Source organism: Schistocerca americana, chromosome 5 (genome assembly GCF_021461395.2).
Source record: "Schistocerca americana isolate TAMUIC-IGC-003095 chromosome 5, iqSchAmer2.1, whole genome shotgun sequence".
NCBI lineage: Eukaryota > Metazoa > Arthropoda > Insecta > Orthoptera > Acrididae > Schistocerca > Schistocerca americana.
Window position 1 is genome coordinate 190,666,918 of NC_060123.1, and position 19,687 is coordinate 190,686,604.

The window sequence follows — 19,687 nt, forward strand, 5'->3', positions numbered from 1 at the left end:
TCGCGTCTGTAGCACGTCATCTTCGTGGTGTAGCAATTTTAATGGCCAGTAGTGTGCATGCGTAACGTTTAGCATTTTTAGAATTGCTATCGGCTGAGAAGGAAAATATGCGGTGCAATACTTTCTGGGAAACCCTCGCATGAAAGCCGCCTGGTTCGGAAATGGGTATTAAGTGCGTCGTTCTGCACGTTCCCTCAGCCGAGATCAGAGACCGCGGCGTGGTCCCAGAGCAGCCCACAGGTTACGCTACACTTATCGCCGCTGCCTCGTCAGCTTCCGGCGTGGGCTGGTGTTGGCCTTACAGCCGCTCATTCCACCAGAGGCCTGCCAGGCGGCTACGTTGCTCGCCTTTGTCGAGAGCGCGCCGTGCACGCCAAGCCACGCCCAGCTGCGCGTCGTCCACTTCGCAGAAGCGAGCGCTCGGCCACTGTGCCACGTCACGAGGCCGCCGCCGCCGCGCTGTTTCGGAATCCTCCTCCGCGTTAACGACGTCGCAGCCTGTAGGCTGATAGCGGGACGCGTCCGCCGGACCCGTTTGCCGCTGTGGCGGCTTCCGCTGACGCAGGTCGCAGGCCAGGCCACCCAGCTCGTTATCGCCCGCTGCTGCGTGCCTTTATTTCTTTGCGACGGCGCCGAGCCTTATCTGGCAGCCGTCGGCACGAGGTTGGCAACTGCAGTTTTTACGTTCTCGATCCTTCCCGTGTGAAAGTCTCTTGCCTACGACCACAACGTATTACACCGAATGCCCGTTCTGTTGGTTCCTTTCACAAGCTACATTTCTTATCGACTTTATTTGGCTCTGGAAAATCACCATACTATCCCTCCACGATTGTGGATCTGTTTGTTAAACTTAACTGAAAAATTCAACTGAAAAACCGAATATAGAATAAAAATTTCTTAGACAGTTCGCGCCAGATTAAAACTAAGTGTCGGACCGAGACTCGAACTCGGGTCCTGAGTTCGAGTTTCGGTCCGGCACACAGTTTTAATCTGCCAGGAAGTTTCATATCAGCGCACACTTCACTGCAGAGAGCCGGCCGGTGTGGCCGAGCGGTTCTAGGCGCTACAGTCTGGAACCCCACGACCGCTACGGTCGCAGGTTCTAATCCTGCCTCGGGCATGGATGTGTGTGATGTCCTTAGGTTAGTTAGGTTTAAGTAGTTCTAAGTTCTAGGGGACTGATGACCTCAGAAGGTAAGTCCCGTAGTTCTCAGAGCCATTTGAACCATTTGAACCACTGCAGAGTGAAAATTTCATTCTGGAAAAATTTCTTTATTTACAAACAACTCGTTTCGACACACTTTGCTGTCGTTTTCAGGTCTGTAACACATTGCATCTACATGGAATATGAATCGTTTCACGAGTTTCAATGTAATATTAAGTCGTAACTTTCGATATGAGATATATTCCTTGTATAAACACGATACCACTTTCAAATATTGCGTCATAATTCAAAACATGAGATATATTCCATGTTCAGGGTGACAATTACCGAACTGTATGAAATAAAATCGTCAAAACATCTGAACGGTTTGCGTTAGGACGTTAAAGGTGCACGTTTGGCCATAGGGCATGGGAATTAGAATGCGCATGCATGATTTGTGCTTCAGCTGAGAAACCCACTTTCATTTGTATGCGTTCAAATGGTTCAAATGGCTTTGAGCACTATGGGACTTAACATCAGAGGTCATCAGTACGCTAGAACTTAGAACTACTTAAACCTAACTAAGCTAAGGATATCACACACATCCATGACCGAGGCAGGATTCGAACCTGCGACCGTAGCGGTAGCGCGGTTCCAGACTAAAGCGCCTACAACCGCTCGGCCACACCGGCCGGCTGGATGGGTTCGTCAGTAAGCAAAATTGGCGCATTTGGGGGACTGACAACCCGCTTTTTGCGACCGAGAAGCCTCTTCACCCTCAAAGGGTGACTGTCTGGTGTGCAATGTCCAGTCACGAAATATTCGGTGCGACACTCCTTGACGGCACGGTGGCTAGCGAACGGTACGTGAAGGTTTAGGGAGATGACTTCATCCCAATTATCCAAAGTGACCCTGATTTCGACAAGATGTGGTTCATGCAACACGGAGCTCGACCCCATCGTAGCAGGAGAGTGTTTGATGTCCTGGAGGAGCACTTTGGGGACCCAATTCTGGCTCTGGGGTACCCAGAGGCCACTGGCACGGACCTCGATTGGGCGCCATATTCTCCGGTTCTGAACACAAGTGACTCCTTTTTGTGTGGATATAATAAAGACGAGGTGTACAGCAATAACCGCCAAAACTATTGCGGAGCTGAACACAGTCATTCAGGAGGTCATCGACAGCATCGATGTTGAGACACTTCAGCGAGTCATGCATTATTTCGGTTTTCGCCTGGGCCACATCATCGCCAATGCTGGCAGGCATATCGAACATGTCACAACCTACACCCGGATGTATGTAGTGACGTTTGCATGTTGAATAGTGTGTGCACGCCGTAATTCGTAACCTATTTACGTTTTTTACTTTCATATGGTTCAATAATTGTCACATTGTATATGCACTATGTTACAGACCTGAAAATGACAGGGAAAGTCTGTCGAAACCGCTTGTTTGTGAATAAGGAAACGCTTATGCAATCTCGGCTTCAACAAGTTTTTATCAAATAAAACAGACCGCTCCTTCTAATTTCTCAACATGAGACAATCAGTCAAAATGATACCTATTAAATAAGTCGATCGTTACACTTATGATATAGTGTATCTCACTTGTAAGGTGGGATAAAAGAAGGTATGGAACCTGTTATGGCCTAATGAAACTTCAATCTTCCGGCCATAGCTGTGGGAGATGGCTTCTCGGAACTACAACAAATACAATGTTAGTTAACTTTATTACAAGAATGATAGAAAGATTTACTTAACTTTATACAGTCTATTGCCACAGGAGTGTGTCGAATATTTACGACTGTCTTTGAACAGTATAGATTCTCTTGGTGCACACAACTACAAACTCTTCTCTTGATGTACAAGTTCATCACTCAGAAAAGTACATTTCCATCTTAGACTAGAAGAGCACTGGTGTCGTAACTAGATGATGTTGACTGCTTCATCAGATGTCACGAACTGGGGGAGAGCAAGCCCATGTTTAGCTCTATATCTACCTCCATGTGATGGTGCTGCAGTGTTGAGAAAGAGAGGGCATGTCTTCAGCGGTGTCCCCCATTCATTGTTGGGGGTTGCTGTGAGACATCGCTGATGTGTGTGGTATCGACAGACGTTGCCAACTTTGCAGTGTCATCTTTTTAAAATAGCATAAAACCTAATTTGTATGTGACACAACCTCACGGGGAAGCAATGAAGGCATATTACAAGAGGTGTTGGAAGCGACCACCGTCACCCGTGTACACAGTTCAACACGGTGCTGCATGTTAGTGAATGTTGCTGCCCCAGTATCTGAATTCACAGCACATGTTCTCATGTAACTCGTCGATGTGGCTCCTGTGAAATGTCGGAGCAAAGAGGTTCCATAACCTGTGTGTGGATCTCGTGTTTCAACATAGTTTGGCTTACTATTCGTGGTGTTCTATGCGACTTGCTTCTTCTGGCGCTGTTTGATTGCGACGATGTATCGATATTCTGTGGAAGATCGCATGTTTCTCGTGAAACAGTATTGAATAAGTGATTCCTTTAATAACGGCCACATGAAAGATGTCTATGAATATGGCTGAGGTAGAATCATTTTTCCTTGACAGAGTGATTTGAAAAAAATTATGTCTCCCAAGGTCACCTGACTTGACCTATGCTGACTGTGGGGTCACCTTAAAGGTAATGTGTACGAGAAAATAAACATCATCGACGAGTTATAGGAGAACATCCGCCGTGGTATCCAGGCACTCACGCCCAATAGTCTGCAAGCTTCTCTTGTTATTTACCTTTGTTTCTCAACTATGAAGGTATGTCATGCACAAAACGTCCTCGGTCTCGGGCTCGAACACCACCGCTGAAACATTAAATTAAAATCATCACCACTGGCTTGCAACTACCCTGGGTTCCATTTCTTTCCTGATGTAAAGTCCTACACCCCACTGTGCTATTCCTGCTTTGACTCCTGACAGGTAGAACTTGTATTCTGCCACTTCCTCTTCTTTCTCACCCCTTACCCGAATGTCACTAACAGCTAAAATGTCCAGTCCCATCTTACTTGCAGCCTCTGCCAGCTCTACCTTCTTCCCAGAGTAATAGCTCCCCATCTCATTACCAATTGTTTGCCAAGTCGTATCTTAGGAGTCCCTGATTTGTCAGTTAGAGGTGGGACTCCGTCACCTCCAAAAGTCCGAGGCATTTTACTCTGATTGTTGCCAGCATCATATTCAAAGTATCAGGGAAGCAGGTTACTAGCCTTACTTGCCCCGAGTCCCATTGGGTTTTACTCCTAACGGCTGAGGGACTAACTGGTGGATTTGGTAGTCTTTGCCGTATGAGCACAAAGGTGACCACGACTCAGAATATGTCCGAGATGCCCAGCCTTATTCCAAAGTAACTGGTATCCCGACTGTCGGGACCACTTACTTGGCCACTCATACGTTGCCCGTGGTTCATGAACTAGGACATGACTACAGGAACCCACACCATGTCTTCCAAAGGTCTATTAAATTCTGATTCCAATACTGGATTCCATATCCCTTCTTTATCGACTCCTGTTTCTTCTTCTATCACATCAGACAAATCTTCCCCCTCATAGAGGTATTAAATGTACTCTTTCCACCTATCCGCTCTCTCCTCTGCATTTAAGAGTGGAAGTCCCGTTGCATTCTTAGTGTTACCGCCCTTTCCTTTTAATTTTAACGAAAGTTGTTTTGACTTTTCTGTATTCCACATTTTTCATTCAGCCAATTCGTCTTAGTTTCCCTACACTTCCTATTTGTCTCATTCCTAAGTGACTCGTATTCTGTATTTCTGGGGATGATTTCTCATGCTGCAAGTCTTCCTCTGCTATAAGGAGTAGTACAGAAGGCATTTCAGTGGAAGAGGAATAGAAATCTCTAAAAAATACAATCACAGGATCTGGAAAAGAAAACATAGGTACATAGAGAGTAACTGCGAAGAAAGCCATAGGTAACAGAAGAAAAACTTTCACTGATCGATGAAAGAAGGGAGTACAAAAATGTTCAGGGAAATTGAGGAATACAGAATACGAGTCACTTAGGAATGAGACAAATAGGAAGTGTAGGGAAACTAAGACGAATGTGGAATACAGGAAAGTCAAAACAACTATCGGTGAAATTAAAAGGAAAGGGCGGTAACACTAAGAATGCAACGGGACCTCCACTCTTAAATGCAGAGGAGAGAGCGGATAGGTGGAAAGAGTACATTTAATACCTCTATGAGGGGGAAGATTTGTCTGATGTGATAGAAGAAGAAACAGGAGTCGATAAAGAAGGGATATGAAATCCAGTATTGGAATCAGAATTTAATAGACCTTTGGAAGACATGGTGTGGGATCCTGTTGCCATGTCCTAGTTCATGAACCACGGGCAACGTATGAGTGGCCAAGTAAGTGGTCCCGACAGTCGGGATACCAGTTACTTTGGAATAAGGCTGGGCATCTCGGACATATTCTGAGTCGTGGTCACCTTTGTGCTCATACGGCAAAGACTACCAAATCCACCAGTTAGTCCCTCAGTCGTTAGGGGTAAAACCCAATGGGACTCGGGGCAAGTAAGGCTAGTAACCTGCTTCCCTGATACTTTAAATATGATGCTGGCAACAATCAGAGTAAAATGCCTCTAAGTGACAAATCAGGGACTCCTAAGATACGACTTGGCAAACAAATGGTAATGAGATGGGGAGCTATTACTCTGGGAAGAAGGTAGAGCTGGCAGAGGCTGCAAGTAAGATGGGACTGGACACTTTAGCTGTTAGTGACATTCGGGTAAGGGGTGAGAAAGAAGAGGAAGTGGCAGAATACAAGTTCTACCTGTCAGGAGTCAAAGCAGGAATAGCACAGTAGGGTGTAGGGCTTTACATCAGGAAAGAAATGGAACCCAGCGTAGTTGCAATAAGGTATGTAAACGAACGACTGATGTGGATAGATTTGACAGTGTCTAGCAAGAAAATTAGTATTGTGTCAGTATATTCGCATTGTGAAGGGACAGATCAAGATAAGATGGATAGTTTTTATGAGGCACTCAGTGATGTAGTTGTTAGAGTAAAGGACAAGGACAGTGTTCTGCTCATGGGTGATTTTAACGCCTGGATTGGAAATCGAACAGAATGGTATGAAAAGGTTATGAGTAAATTTGGAGAGGATATGGAGGCCAACAGGAACGGGAAACAACTCTTGGATTTCTGTGCCAGTATGGGATTAGTAACCACAAATTCCTTTTTTAAATATAAGAACATTCACCGGTATACTTGGGAAGGCAGGGGAACCAGATCTGTCATTGACTATATAATAACAGATCAGGAATTCAGGAAGGCTGTGAGGGACACACGTGTATTCAGGGGATTCTTTGATGACACTGATCATTATTTAATCAGCAGTGAAATTGGGATTGTGAGGCCGAAAGTGCAGGAGGTCAGGTCCATGTGTAGGAGGATAAGAGTGGAGAAACTTCAGGATAAGGAAATCGGGCACAAGTACATAACAGTGATCTCAGAAAGGTACTAGTTAGTTGAATGTAGTCAATTGCAGTCACTGGAAAAGGAATGGACAAGGTACAGGGACACAGTACTAGAAGTGGCTAAAGAATGTCTTGGAATAGTAGTGTATAAAAGTAGGATGAAGCAAACAGCTTGGTGGAATGACACAGTCAAGGCAGCCTGTAAAAGGAAAAAGAAGGCGTATCAAAAATGGCTACATACTAGAACTCAGGTAGACAGAGAAAGTTATGTTGAAGAAAGAAACAAAGCCAAACAGATAATTGCAGCGTCCAAGGAGAAATCTTGGGAAGACTTTGAAAACAGGTTGGAGACTATGGGTCAAGGTGCTGGAAAACCATTCTGGAGTGTAATTAGCAGTCTTCGAAAGGGAGGTAAGAAGGAAATGACAAGTATTTTGGACAGGTCAGGAAAACTGCTGGTGAATCCTGTGGATGCCTTGGGCAGATGGAGGGAATATTTTGAAGAGTTGCACAATGTAGGTGAAAATGCAATTAGTAATGTTTCAGATTTCGAGGTAGAATGGGATAGAAATGATGATGGGAATAGGATCACATTTGAGCAAGTGGAGAAAATGGTCAGTAGATTGCAGTGCAATGAAGCAGCTGGGGTGGATGAAATTAAGTCGGAACTCATCAAATACAGTGGAATGTCAGGTCTTAAATGGCTACACAGGATAATTGAAATGGCCTGGGAGTCGGGACAGGTTCCATCAGACGGGAAAAAAGCAGTAATCACACCAGTCTTTAAACATGGAAACAGAAAAGATTGTAACAACTACAGAGGTATCTCTTTAATCAGCGTTGTGGGTAAAATCTTCTCAGGTATTGTTGAAAGGAAAGTGCGAGTATTAGTTGAGGACCAATTGGATGAAAATCAGTGTGGGTTTAGGCCTCTGAGAGGTTGTCAGGACCAGATCTTTAGCTTACGGCAAATAATGGAGATGTGTTATGAGTGTAACAGGGTATTGTATCTATGCTTTATAGATCTAGAAAAGGCATGACCGGGTTCCTAGGAGGAAGTTATTGTCTGTTCTACGAGATTATGGAATAGGAGGCAAACTTTTGCAAGCAATTGAAGGTCTTTACATGGATAGTCAGGCAGCAGTTAGAGATGACGGTAAATTGAGTTCATGGTTCAGAGTAGTTTCAGGAGTAAGACAAGGTTGCAACCTGTCTCCACTGTTGTTCATATTATTTGTGCATCATATGTTGAAAACAATAGACTGGCTGGGTGAAATTGAGATATGTGAACACAAAATAAGCAGTCTTGCATATGCGGATGACTTAGTTGTGATGGCAGATTCGATTGAAAGTTTGCAAAGTAATATTTCAGAGCTAGATCAGAAATGTAAGGACTATGGTATGAAGATTAGCATCTCCAAAACGAAAGTAATGTCAGTGGGAAAGAAATATAAACCGGTTGAGTGTCAAATAGGAGGAGCAAAGTTAGAAAAGGTGGACGGTTTCAAGTACTTAGGATGCATATTCTCACAGGATGGCAACATAGTGAAAGAACTGGAAGCGAGGTGTAGCAAAGCTAATGTAGTGAGCGATCAGCTACGATCTACTCTCTTCTGCAAGAAGGAAGTCAGTACCAAGACTAAGTTATCTGTGCACCGTTCAATCTTTCGGCCAACCTTGTTGTATGGGAGCGAAAGCTGGGTGGATTCAGGTTACCTTATCAACAAGGTTGAGGTTAGGGATATGAAAGTAGCTAGGATGATTGCAGGTACTAGTAGATGGAACAATGGCAGGAGGGTGTGCACAATGAGGAAATCAAAGAAAAACTGGGAATGAACACTATAGATGTAGCAGTCAGGGCGAACAGGCTTAGATGGTGGGGTCATGTTACACGCATGGGAGAAGCAAGGTTACCCAAGAGACTCATGGTTTCAGCAGTAGAGGGTAGGAGGAGTCGGGGCAGACCGGGGAGAGGGCACCTGGATTCGGTTAAGAATGATTTTGAAGTAATAGGCTTAACATCAGAAGAGGCACCAATGTTAGCAGTGAATAGGGGACAATGGAGGAATTTTATAAGGGCGGCTATGCTCCAGACTGAACGCTGAAAGGCATAATCAGTCTTAAATGATGATGATGATGATGATGATGATGATGATGATTTGGAAGACTTAAGACCAAATAAGGCAGAAGTGATAGATAACATTCCATCATAATTTCTAAAATCGTTGGGGCAAGTAGCAAAAACGCGACTATTACCATTTTTGTGTAGAATGTGTGAGGCTGGAGATATACCATCAGACTTCCTGAAAAATATCGTTCACACTATTTCGAAGATATCAAGAGCCGATAAGTGCGAGAATTATAGCACAATCAGCTTAACAGCTCTTGCATTCAAGCTACTGATAAGAATAATATACAGCAAGAATGGAAAATAAAACTGAGAATATGTTAGATGACCATCAGCTTGGCTTTATGAAAGGTAGAAGCACCAGAGATGCAGTTCTGACATTGCGGTTGATAATGAAGCAAGTTTAAAGAAGAACCAGGACAAATCTACCTGGCAAAAGCGCGTAACAACATCAAACTCGTGAGAAAAACAGGAGTAAGCTATACAGAAAGACGGGTAACATACAATATATACAGGAACGTAGAGGGTAAGAGTGGAAGACCAAGAAAGAAGTGAAAGTGAAGAAGAATTACTGGATGTGTTGACTGGAATGAACACTGTAATGAGTACAGAATGTGGTTTGAGAGTATACATCGAAGAAAGACAAAGTAATTAGAAGTAGCACAAATGAAATCAGCGGGAAACTTAATGTCAGGATTGGTGATCATGAAGTAGATAAATTTCAGGAATTCCGCTACGTAGGCAGCAAAATAACCCATGACGGGCAGAGCAAGGAGGACAAGCTCTGGGAAGAAGATTCCTGGCTAAGAGAAGTCTAACAGTATCAAACACGAGGACGAAATTCCTTCGAATGTACTTTTGGACCACAGTATTATACGCTCGTGAAACATGGACTGTGGGAAAACCAGGACAAAAGAGAATCGAAGCATTTTAGATGTGTTGCTGCAGACGAATGTTGAAAATTAGGTAGACTGACAACGTAAGGGATGAGAAGGTCCTGTATCGATTCAGAGCGGAAAGGAATATATTAAAAACGCTGGCAAGGAGAAGGGACAGGATGATAGGACATCTGTTAAAACCTCAGCAAACAACTTCCAAAGTACCAGAGGGGGCTCTAGAGGGTAAAAACTGTAGAAGAAACCTGAATTTGCTTACATCCGACAAATAATTGAAGACGTTGATTGCAAGTCTACTCTGAGATGAAAACGTTGGCGCAGGAGAGGAATTCGTGTTAAACTGCATCAAACTACTCAGTAGACTAACGACTCAAGGAAAAGAACAAAGGAAAAAATCCTTCCTTATTAATATTTTTGTCACTTTTTACGCGGGTCCCCTTACTAGAGGGACATTCTGTATAATATGCGACAGCGAAAGATGGGCAATACACAAATGTTCATGAAGCAAGAGGAAAAAATGGGAATGGGAGACCCAGAACGAGGGTGTAACAAAGGGATGCAGTCTATTGGCTCTGCTGTTCAGTTTACAAATCGCAGAAGCAGTGGAACAAAATAACACAACGATTGAGGCATGAGGTTAAATTTCAGTTTGGAAAGGTATCAATGATAATATTATCTGGCGATATAGTTACACTGAGTAAAGGTGAGCAATAATTGCAGGAACTGCAGTATTTGAGGAACAACTCTCCCGGATAGCCGAGACTGCTTGAGCGCACGCTTCGGAACAATAATTTTTTTGGCGGTTTCTCACAATCTATCAGGTAAACACTGGACCGGGACTAGCACCCCGTCTCAGATACACTGTACACAAAAACTTAGAAAACGTTCTCCCATGTGAGCGTGAGATACTAGACGTAGACACATGTGGAGGTAGACTCCTTCTCGAAGAGAGTGGTGGCTTCAGTAGCACGTCTGTCCATCAGCTATGACTAACACTACCAGAATCGAAATAAACCGTCCAGTCGCAGTAATGTGACCACCTGTCAGAAGCCCAAATAACCACCTTTTGCATAGCGGATCGCTGAGAGTGAGAGAAGTGCTGGAAAAACAGCGACATTCTGGAAGCTACCGGCAGGGATGTGGAGAGATACCAGCTCCAGTGCAGAGCCCATCCCGCAAAGCAACGAGAGAGGGCAAACAGGAAATGAAGCCGAAGAAGAAGTTGGACGTAATGAGCAGGCTACTGAGCACACTCGGTGTACTGAGTATAAACCAAAGGAAGACAGAAGAAATGGGTAGTAGCAGAAATGAGATTGGCGATAAACTTGACATCGAAATTGGGGGCCACAAGGTACGTCAAGCGAATTTTGCCACCTTGGAAACAAGATGACACGGGACGGACGAGGCAAGGACGAAAAATAAGGCAGGCTAGAATAGGCAGAGAGGGCATTCCTGATCGAAAGGAGTCTACTATTATCAAACATCGATATCATTTATGGAAGAAATCTAATTACTGAACGCCTAACGCGGTTCATGCTTCACAGTGCACAATCCCAGATGCAGTAAGCCTGTCTAACGGCTTTATCTACATCTAAAACTACTTGGATACTCTGCATATCACATTTCAGTGTCTGGCAAAGGACTGATATAACCATCTTCACAATTCTCTATTCTTCCAATCTCGTATAGCTAGCGGAAAGAACGAACACCTATATCTTTCCGTACAAGCTCTGATTTCCCTTATTTTATCATGGTGATCGTTTCTCCCTGTTTAGGTCGGCGTCAACAAAATATTTGCATATTCGGAGGAAAAAGTTTCCGATTAGAATTTCGTGAGAAGATTGCTCCGCAACGAAAAACGCCTTTGCTTTAATGATGTCCACCCCAAATCCTTCATATCAGTGATACTCTCTCCCCTATTTCGCGATAATACAAGATGTGCTCAGCTTCTGCGAACTTTTTCGATGTACTCCGTCAATCCTATCCGGTAAGGATCTCACACCGATCAGCAGTATTCTAAAAGAGGACGGACAAGCGCAGTGTAAGCAGTCTCCTTAGTAGATCTGTTACATTTTCTAAGGGTCCTTCCACTGAAACGCAGTCTTTGGTTAGCCTTCCCCACAACATTTTCTATGTGCTCCTTCCAGTTTAAGTTGTTCATAACTGTAATTCTTAGATATTTAGCTGAATTTAGGGCCCTTACATTTGAATGATCTATCGTGTGACAAAATTTTAACGGATTCCTTTTAGCAGTCATGTGAATAACCTCAAACTTTTTGTTATTTAGGGGTACAAAAATTTGACCTGCAGGACTTCATATGATTATTGCCCGAGTTTAAAAATTTAAAATGTTATCATAATCTACTCATTATGAGGTATAATTTTATGTTAAAGGTGTAACACAGTAAGACACATATTATGTTTCGACTCTTTACATATAACTGGAGGCAGCCTAACTTACGGTTCCGATTTAAAAAAAAAAATATTCCGTCATCCGTTTTCTGACTGGTTTAATGCTACCAGCCATCAACTGCCTCAGTTATTTGCTGTATTTATTCCAATCTCTACTACCATGGAAGTTACTCGGTGATGTCTTAATACCTCCTACCATCCTGTCCGTTCTTCTTGTCAATATTTTCCGTATCTTCCCTATCAGTCCACCTAATTTTCAGCATTCTTCTTTAGCACCGAATTTCAAATTCTATTTTCTTCCGTTTCGGTTTTCCAACAGTCCACGTCTCACTGCCATATAATGATGTGTTCCAAGCGTACGTTCTCAGAAATTTCTTCTTCAAATTAACGCTTGTATTTGATACTGGTGGACTTCTCTCGGTCACGAATGCCCTTTTTGCCAGTGCTATTCTGTTTGTTATGTCCTCCTTGCTCCGTCCGTCATGGCAAATTTTGCTGCCTAGGCAGCAGTATTCCTTAACTAAATCTAAGTCGTGATTTACAATCCTGGTGTTAAGTTTCTCGCTGTCCTCATCTCTGCAACTTCTCATTGCTTTCATCTTTCTTCGATTCACTCTCAGTCCACATTCTGTGTTCACTGCAATCTCCATTCCGTTCAACAGATCCTGTCATTCTTCACTTTCACTGAAGATAGATATGTCATCTGAAATCATAACATTTATATCCTTTCACCTTGAATTTTAGTTCCACTCTTGAACCTTTCTTTTAATTCCTTCATTGCTTCTTAGATGTATAGACTGAATAGCTGCAGCGGAAAACGAAATCCGTGTCTTACATCCATTTTAATCCGTGAACTCCGGTCTTGGTTTTCTGTTCTTACCATCTTGATTCTCGTACACATTGTACACTCATATTTAGAAAAAAGAGAACACCTTGGACGACTAGAGATAGGACGTTCATATTCACAGGACATGTACATTAGTATGTTCTGCAGAAATGATTGGCATGATTAGCATGTCTACCCATGGGTTGAAGGTTGCCATCTACCGGTAATTTTGCCTACGGCTCTCGTTGGCGCTATAAACCGAAGGTAGTGGAACAGTGTTACTTGAGCAGATGCGCAGGATGCCTCGTATATGTATGAGTGAACCGGACTGTCAAAATAGCTTGTTTGAGAGATGGCGCGTTGTTGGGATGAAAGAATGTGCTGCATCCATGCGGGAAATTGCAATTCGTGTTTGACGAAGTTTTTCGGCAGTGCAACGGGTGCGTGCGGAATGGTTCAAGGAAGGTCGTAGAACGTGCAACTCGTACTACTCAGACCGCATACCTCCCCCCCCCCCCCCCCTCCTCATCTGAAAGCCGTTGCAGGACAGGTCTGCGTCCTTCTCGGCTCTGGCGCAACGGTGTAACACATCGTGCACTATCAGAGGTCACAGTCTGGCGCCGTTTATTAAGGCATGGGTTACATGCACGTCGTCTCCACTTCTCCGCCTATCTTTGACGAACGTACAGAAGCATTCTAGACGGCAGTGGTGTAATGAACGACGTCATCGGGGACAGGAATGGCATCAGTCTTTTCGGACGAATGCAGGTTCAGTTTGTGTAAAAATGATGGCGGCATTTTCGTTCGCCGCAGACACGGGGAGAGGCGTCACAGTTAACTGCATTCACAGAAGACATACAGCGCCATCTCGACGCCTTATGGTGTGGGGTGCTATTGAGTACAACAAAAACCGAAGTTGAAGCGTGTCTGAGCCACTGTGACCAGCGTGACCTACGTCGGTGACATCCTGCGACCTGTGGCCGTACCCTTTTCTGCACAACACCGCAGAAGCCATTTTTCAGGAGGACAATGCACGACCGCGTGCTGCTGCCTTCTTGGTGCTACAGAATGTCAGCCTTTTGCCCTGGCCTATCAGATCACCGAACTTGTCACCAGTCGAAAATGTGAATGATATGGTGAAATGACGGGTGCAGTGCTGTGACCCAATGTCAATCACCATACATGAATTTTGGAACCAGGTGAATGCAGCATGGATGGCTATACCACAGGACGCCATTCGCGCCTTTTACGCATCGATGCCATCACGCATGGAACAAGTTATCAGGCATGGCGTATCTTGTGCGTACAAGGCAACAAGACATACACTGAACCGAGGTGTCTAAAATGTTAATCCTGTGAATACGGACGTGTTATCTCTAGTCGCTGAAAGTGTTCTGTTTTTTCTTTTTTTTCTGAATATGAGTGTATATTACACATCTTTCCCTGTAGCGTACCACTGTTTTTCTCAGAATTTCGAACACTTGTACTGTTTCATAATCTCAAACACTTTTTTCAGGTCGACAGATCCATTGAACGTGTCTTGATTTTTCTTCAGTCTTGCTTCTTTTATCAGCCGCGACGCCACAACTGCCTCTCTGGTGCCTTTACATTTCCTAAAGCCAAACTGATCGTCATCTAACAGATACTCAATTTTGTTTTCCATTATTCTGTATATTATTCTCCTAAGCATCTTGGATGCATGAGCTGTTAAACTGCTAGTGCGATAATTCTAGAAAATACTCATTCAATATATATTAATCCAGTACTTCGTGACTTGCAACAAACTTTGCACATAGCTTCAACCTTTCACAAAACTTTTTCTCGCTGACATGTCAACTTCTACCCCCCCCCCCCCTCCCCAGCCCTCCCCCCCGCACAGGCGCACACAAATGATGACAGGAAAAAAGTGTATCGCTTACTGCATTTTCGCTGGATATGCAGTAAAACTATAGCATCAGGTATGAGGATTTAATTTATTCATTCTATAGTACTAACTCTAATCGCAATACATGTTGCAGGCAGTATCCACCACTGAATGTATTTACAAAATTATCGTATCATTGTACGACACTTAATGTCATAAACAATAAGGTGCCTGAAAAATATTTAAACGGAGGGCACATTACCCGGGCTAGATTCATCCGGTATTTGCTGATGAGAGCATTTGGCCAATTCCAACAAAATTTAAACATAATTTCAAAACTTTTCCGGGCTACGTACTTCAAGTCAAACAATGTATCTCATTTGTAAAGCAATCAGAAGTTTGAAGCTAATTTATACATGGGAGATCGATTCTTTAAAGAATCGTGGGTTGCATGGTGTCTGAGAACGTACGTTTGGAGCACTACATTGTCAAATTTAATCGTGGACTATGGGACACTGGACACGAAGAGTATGGGAACATTTGAGACATGGTGCTGCGGAAGGCTATTCAAAATTAGGTGGAGTGATGAACTTAAGAACTCTGCAGAATCGGTGAGGAGGGGCACAAGTCGAAAACTTCAACAAGTAGAAGCGACAGCTTGATGGGTCACAGGTTTAAGACATCGAGAAATACCTACTATGGCACTTGAGATGCAGAGCGCAAAAACTGTACGGAAAACGTAGATTGGAATACAAATTACTGAGGACGCAGGGTGCAAGTGCTATTCTGAGATGAACAAGTTGGAACAGGGCGCAGGAGAAGAATTCGTAGCGGGCCGCATTAAAGTAGCGAGAATACTGAAAGAAAAGAAAAAAAATTGCCACGTGTACTGAGAGCTCCGTAAAAACTTATCTATTCCGGGGATTCGCACGATTTTTACCTATTATCGACAGCATTGATAATGGCAAGGTATGGGTCTCAGAGATTCCAAGGCTTTGGAGATCGTGTTAACTTCAAGTCTGAACTCGTATATCAAGTGAAAAATATTTTCTTCGTGCGCTATAATTACAGATTAACAATTATCTGATTCTTTTCTTCACTTGTAATGTGAAACCTTTCTTGATGCCGAATTTCAGGGTTTTAGGCCAAGGGGAAGAATCCTATATGAGTGAATTTAAGAGTGTAGAAATCTTTACACATATAGTAACATTATAACTGGCCGATATCTGTATAGAGGAGATGTTTAAGAAAATTTAATATGAGGCGTCTTCATAACAGAAATTGAATTTTTGTTCGTTTGTCTGCCTGTCTGTCCGTATGTTTGGACGCACATCACGCAAAACCTACAGCACGAAATTAGGTGCGGTTTTCACAGTTCTATTGCTGGACATACAACTTAAAATCTGGTACATGTTTCATTTTGATAGGCCTCCTAGAATCCTAGTTATCTGCGCATAGAGAGTGTTTTCTTAAATTGAATTAGTACGAGGAAATCGGAATCCATAGGTCTTGGGAACCTTTAGGTGCTTTTTTGTGAAAACAGTTTTGCCATAATCAATTTCTTGGTCAAGTGCGAGTTATCCATGAAAATGAGTGAAATCGTCAAACTTCTTTTTGTTTGGATCGACTCAGTTTCGTGTAACGATCATTTCATTATATTGGAAGAAAAAAATCGGGACAGCAGAAGATATATAAAATTAAACTAAATAAACCAGGATATAAATGATAGAATCTACAAAAAGAAGTATTTCGGAACGTTTTATAATAATAATAATAATAATGTTGACAGTTTAATTCCGTTATCCATAGACATTCTTGAATTCAGTCTTCAATTACTGTAACTATTATCGTTGATAAGTTTGTCTAGTACCTTGCCCGTCATCGTGGATCTCGCACCCACGCGAATTTGAAGAAACCTGAAGCTTATTAGCGGTGAGAAAAATGAACATAAAAAACTCAAGGTAAAGCTGTCAAAAAGGCGCAATGGTAAAGACTTGATGTGTCTATAACCACAGAGCCTTTACTTTTCATGATTTCTTTAAACACAGTTAGTATTTCATTCTTTCGTACATCTGTCTCTGTGCTTCTTTACCGTTGCGCCCTTTGGCAACTTCACCTTCCGTTATTTTTATCCGTTTTCTCACTGATAATAAGCTCCAGGATTTTTCAATTGTCATGCGGGTTCGAGATCTACGCTGGCTAAAGCTAGTGTGACATAGATAGACGTATCTCGAATGGTTGACGTAGAAGCTAATTTTTCTTATAGCGCCAAAGGACCAAAGATCTTAGTATGAGACATAAACTTCAGCTTGAGACCCCAACCCGTTGCTGAGAAAAAGGGGCCTTAAGGACGGCTAGACAGACAGTCTGATATTGCTAACAGGTCGATGTGGTGTAAGCAACCAGTGGAGGCTAGTAGTACACTGCGTGAAGTACGCACACGAGGCCAGATTTTAAGTTTTACTTACTTCGATTTTACACAGTTGGTACCTACCTAACCATGTAATATATTCTAAGGAGTGGTGCCCGGTAAGTTATTCTTCAGATCTATTCCTTTCTCGACGCTACAGTTTCACACTGTAGTATTATTTTTGGATGATACTTATAGTATTTTCCCTGGACGATAATTAGTTGTTAGGCATTTTATCCCCGTTAAAAGTATTCTTCAATTTATTATTTGTTTTTCCCCCTGCTTTTACCAAGCCTCGCTCATTCATTAATCATGATTTGTACATTTTGAAAAGCAACTTGTGGTGTACTCAGTGTTATTATGACAACCAATCAATGAGGTTTGACTCTTAAAGTGGATAGCTTCAAATGGTTCAAATGGCTCTGAGCACTATGGGACTCAACTGCTGAGGTCATTAGTCCCCTAGAACTTAGAACTAGTTAAACCTAACTAACCTAAGGACATCACACACATCCATGCCCGAGGCAGGATTCGAACCTGCGACCGTAGCGGTCGCGCGGTTCCGGACTGCGCGCCTAGAACCGCTAGACCAGCGCGGCCGGCAGACTGCAGCGCCAGAACCGCGCGGCCACTTCGGCCGGCAAAGTGGATAGCTTCCCGTGTGCTAAAACTACGTAAGTGTTTACTTTATGAAAATAGACTGAAGCTCCAAAGAAACTGGTATAGGCATGGATATTCAAATACAGGCAGAATACAGCGCTGCGGTCGGCAACGCCTGTATAAGACAAGTGTCTGGCGCTGTTGTTAGACCGCTTACTGCTCATACAACTGCGGGTTATCAGGATGTAAGTGAGTTTGAACGTGGTGCTGTGTACCTACGTTATAAATATTTCTTGCAAACTGGGTCACCTTGATGAATGCAAGCCCGCCCTCCCCCCCTCCCCCCTCCCCCCTCCCCCTCCCCCCCAAGAAGTTTTTCTATATTACGTGTTGTGTGTTGTTGCTGGTTTTCCGTCGCTCTCCCTATGCTAGCCTGTCCTGTGCAAGTCTCTTTATCTCTGTATAACTACTGTAAGCTGTATTCATTTCACCGGCCGGAGTGGCCGTGCGGTTCTAGGCGCTACAGACCGGAACCGAGCGACCGCTACTGTCGCAGGTTCGAATCCTGCCTCGGGCATGGATGTGTGTGATGTCCTTAGGTTAGTTAGGTTTAATTAGTTCTAAGTTCTAGGCGACTGATGACCTCAGAAGTTAAGTAGCATAGTGCTCAGAGCCATTTGAACCATTTTGTATTCATTTCAACCACCTTACTCTAATCAAGCTTTCGTCTCCCTCTAAAACTTCTACCCGTAGTTTAATTACAATAAGCAAAACTACAACCGTTGCACCTCGTTTTGGGTTTACGCAAACCGTTTCCCAGTTATAATTCTGTAATATCTGAAATTTTAACAACTGACGTATTTTGTACTTCTTGCAGGAAGCCCCCCCCCCCCCCCCACCACTCCATGTCTCGAAATACACAAAACTGCTCTTTGTATACCAGAATGTTCTCGAATACCCTATTGGGCGACAAAAGGAGTAGAATAACTCTCTTACAACCACCCTGTCTTCTCTTTTTTTTGTTTTCTGGAACCAAGTTAGGGGGCGCGCGCTGGGAAGTTTGAATAACTCGACAGGCAACTCGGCTGATTTTATTTCCTGTATTTGGTTGCTGAGGGGAAGCGGATGGACGGCAGACAGTTGGCAGGGACCGATGTAACTACGTTTGGTGAACAAGGGTCCGTCTCTGATAACACATGTCACTCACGGCGGAATAAAGTGTGGCTACATGTGAATGGGCACGGTGGAGATTCTCACGCACTATCCAGCGAAACTCAGAGTCATTTTTATAGTTTACAGAGACAGGGTAATTCAGTTGTGCTTATCGCTGAGCTTTATGCAACCTGCAATGCCTTCAAATACCACCTGCAAGATTTTCATATTCTCTCTCGCTTACCATGTGCAGAGTATTAGTCCTTCAGATAAAATGAAAATGAACAGGACGTCTTTGTAGGAAACTGAGCGCAGTTAAATTTTGTGCTGGGATACGCTTTCGCTACAGGCTGCAGTTTTGAAATTATTCAAGAAAAACGTACAAAAGTGACCCTGAAACGTGATTTTCTTCAATAACTCGAAAATCGTAACCTACAGTGAAAATATGTCTCAGTACAAAATTTAATTACATTAAGTTTTCTACAAAAAGGTCCAATTCATTTTTTTTTTTCGCTTAAGACTGATAGTTCGTGTGTAGCGAGCGAGAGAATATGAAATTCTCACACGTGGTTTTTGAAGGCGTTATGTGTTGCATAAAAACCAGAGGCCAGGCCAGCTAAATCACCCTGTATATTCTTCTGAAATACAGCTTCATTAATAGTTGTATTCTATTGTGTTCTTATTAAACCTGTGGCTGATGATTTAAAGCATTCTTATATTTTTTAGGACAGAGTCAGTGAACACCTTCAGAATAAAGACAGGTGCCGCTTTGTACCGGTCACTGAATTATGAAA